The sequence below is a fragment of the Galeopterus variegatus genome, unplaced genomic scaffold (assembly GCF_000696425.1).
Source record: "Galeopterus variegatus unplaced genomic scaffold, G_variegatus-3.0.2 Scaffold559, whole genome shotgun sequence".
Lineage (NCBI taxonomy): Eukaryota > Metazoa > Chordata > Mammalia > Dermoptera > Cynocephalidae > Galeopterus > Galeopterus variegatus.
Window position 1 is genome coordinate 552859 of NW_007726670.1, and position 3661 is coordinate 556519.

Below are 3661 nucleotides of genomic sequence, written 5' to 3' on the forward strand. Positions count from 1 at the left end.
ACCGGGCCGGCCCCCCCAAAAAAAATCTTAAACACAAATGTGCCCATTTGGGTTAAGCAGGGAAAAAGGACATGGACAGAAAAGGAATAAGGGATCTCTCTAAAGTATCTCAATGTGCATTAAATATTAATTCTTAGCAGAAATAAGACAATCTCCTCTTTTACAAGGGGCTTAGTATATAATAGCAGCTTGGATGTAAGCAGAGTGAAGATAATGTATTTGCTGAGAAATCTTTTTTTTTTTTTTTTTTTGGTGGCTGGCAGTACAGAGATCCAAACCTATGATCCTGGTGTTAGAAGGCTGCGCTCTAACCAACTGCTTAAATGGCCAGCCCATGCTCACTAAGAAATTCTAAGGATGGCTAATCAGCCCACCACAATGTGTTCTGTGTAAGTGGCACTAAATATATTTAGAACCCAACTATACTCTTACATTGTTTGTTTCCTTTGGCTGGCTGGCACAGAAATCAAACGCTGGCCACTGGTGTTATCTAACCATCTGAGTTAACTGGCCAGCCTCCCAACTATATTCTTAAAAATGTATGCCAATATTTAGTAAGCAGCAGCATATGCTCCAACACAGATAATGTAATAGTTTACGCTCAAGAAGAATAAAGGGGATGACCACTTAGGTCAGTTGATTAGAGCCTGGAAGGTCCAGGGTTTGATCCCTGTACCAGCGAGCCGCCAAAACAAACAAACAAACAAACAAACAACAAAAAGGGGATAAAAGCACAATGAAGCGCAAGCCCAAACTTTGGAAATTCCAGGCTGATTATGCAAAGAAAGGGTACTTGTTACTCAATTACTACAAAGGCCAGGTTATTTTTCCTCCTTTCTAAGGGTACTTCCAACTGCACCCTTGCCTTCTTTTGCCTGGCTGGGAAGCCAGCCAAATTGCAGCATTCCTGCATCAACTAGCCAAGTACAACTTGAAAACGAAAGAAATATAAATAAAATAGAGAACCTGAAAAAGTATAAAAATGTATCAGAGGGCTGCCAGTTAGATCAGTTGGTTAGAGCATGGTGCTGATAACACCAAGGTCCAGGGCTGATGCCTGAACAGGCCAGCCACCAAAAAGAAAAAGAAAAAAAGATAAGAAAAATGTATCAGAAAAGAATAGTCAAAAACATATTTGGACTGGCAAGTTAGCTCAGATTGTTACAGTGCAGTGTTATAATACCAAGGTCAGGGGTTCATTCAGATCCCCACATTGGGGCCGGCCCAGTGGCTCACTCGGGAGAGTGTGGTGCTGATAACACCAAGGCCCCGGGTTCGGATCCCATATAGGGATGGCCGGTTCGCTCACTGGCTGGGCGTGGTGCTGACAGATCCCCACATTGGTCAGCCACTTCCCAACCCCCCCAAAAAGTACGTACATTTTAAATCATAGTACTATATACATTAATTACAGAAAATGCAATTTAAATGTTTCTGATAACCACAATAACAGGGACACTATTCTTAACCCAAGAACTATAAAAACTACCATAAAATGCAAGTTTCTGGATGAAATACTGAGAGAATACAAATTTGAAAGATAATTCTGTGTCAGAGGAGAAAGAAAAAAAGATATGACAAAATCCCTGTATTTTTTCTTTCCCAAATCCTTAAATTTCCACAAATAAAAATGCTATGCAATACTGCAGGCATACAATCCAAATATTAAGAAACAAAAACAAAACCAAAAAAACCCAAAAAAACCCAAAAAAACCCACCACCTTCCACAGAAGGTAGTGGACACAAAATGGGGTTTGTAAGTGGCAAATCTGTGCATGGCTTTAAATAAGGATCTACACACAAAGTCACTAAAAATAATTACTAATTATAATTACTAAGATCTTAGGTTCTATAGTAGTACTCTGTATATCCTACATACTTGTAAATAAGTTGAGATTTAAATGTTCTACACAAAAATCTTGAGCTTGAACATTAATTCTTCTTAAAACATGGAAACGGATCCCAATTGAGCTAATCAAAGATGGTTCCCAACAGGGTCTGCAGGAGAAGGTACGGCATACTGGAATGAGAATGGAATATGGAAGCCAGAGCTACAGATCAAATCCCAATCTACAAGTCAGCACCTTTAAGACCTTGGTCAAGGGACTACATTAAGCCTCAATTTAACCAACTTTAAGGGGGACCAATACCTCCTGCAATGTTACTGCTTTGTAAATCATAAATTGAGACTGTGCAATTATTTAAAAGCTGCTGACTAATCAGAACACTGCACATACAAAATAAGAGACATACACTCCTCAAAAATGAGAAATGCCTAAGAATCCAAATGGTCTCATTTTGCCCAAAAGTAACTTTTATAAACTTGCCTAGATGCAACTAAGGTGAAACTTTTTTTTTTTTTTTTAAAGATGACCAGTAAGGGGATCTCAACCCTTGGCTTGGTGTTGTCAGCACCACGCCCAGCCAGTGAGCAAACTGGCCATCCCTATATAGGATCCGAACCCGTGGCTTTGGTGTTATCAGCACCGCACTCTCCCGAGTGAGCCACGGGCGGCCTAACTAAGGTGAAACTTAATTGTAATGTTAACTTGAAGCTATTTCAAGGAATGAAATGAACCAAAACATTTTCAAAGTTATCAGGCCAGAGGCTTTCGCCTTGGGGGAGGGGAGCGGGAATCAGAGAATACGAACTGAATAGGCTCATAAATTTACTCAACTCCAGTACCTTTTCCCTCAACTTCTCTATCAAAAAGCATGAACTGAAAACATGTTTTAGGTAAAACACATTCCAAATCCATAAGCAACATTTACTGAGCAGCAAGCAATTCTCTATAAAATCTGCAAATCTTAAAATCTGAGAATCAAAATTAAACCAAGGTGGAAGTTATCTTTCCTAAAGGTTATACAATGTGGTGTTTTTCACTAACAAAAAAATTTCTTTAAACTGTGTGTGGGGGGCCGGCCCGTGGCTCACTGGGGAGAGTGCGGTGTTGATAACACCAAGGCCCCGGGTTCGGATCCCATATAGGGATGGCCGGTTCGCTCACTGGCTGAGCATGGTGCTGACAACACCAAGCTAAGGGTTAAGACCCCCTTACCGGTCATCTTATATGGAAAAAACAAAAAACAAAAAAAACTGTGTGTTGGCCATGAAGCCGGGGTAACGGGATACAACACAAGTAATGTCCATCCCTCCTATGTTTAAAAACCACCAAAGACGTTGCATGGACAACTTACACGTCCACTGACCACCACTGGAAGTAGCCTACTCCATATCTTGGGGCAGCTGGCTGTTAGCTGTAACTGTACAGCAGCAGTTATCAAGCTCTCAAACTTTTTGTTCTCAGACCACTTTCCAACTCTTAAATTTTATTGAGCACCCCAAAAGAGTTGCTTTAAATATGGATTATGTCTACCAATATTTATTGCAGTGGACATTAAAACTGAGATCTTTTAAAGTATTTACTCATAACAAGAAACCCATTAAATAACACAATAACTTAAAAAAATAAAAAAACTGTTTTCCAAAACAAAAATTTAGTAAAAATGGCAACCTTACACTCTTGCAAATCTATTTAATTCTAGCTAAACCAAAGATGGCTGGATTCTCATATCTGTTTCTGCATTCAATTTGTTACGATAAATTGTTTTGGTTGAAGCATATGAAAGAAAGCTGGCATCATGCCAACATTACAATTGG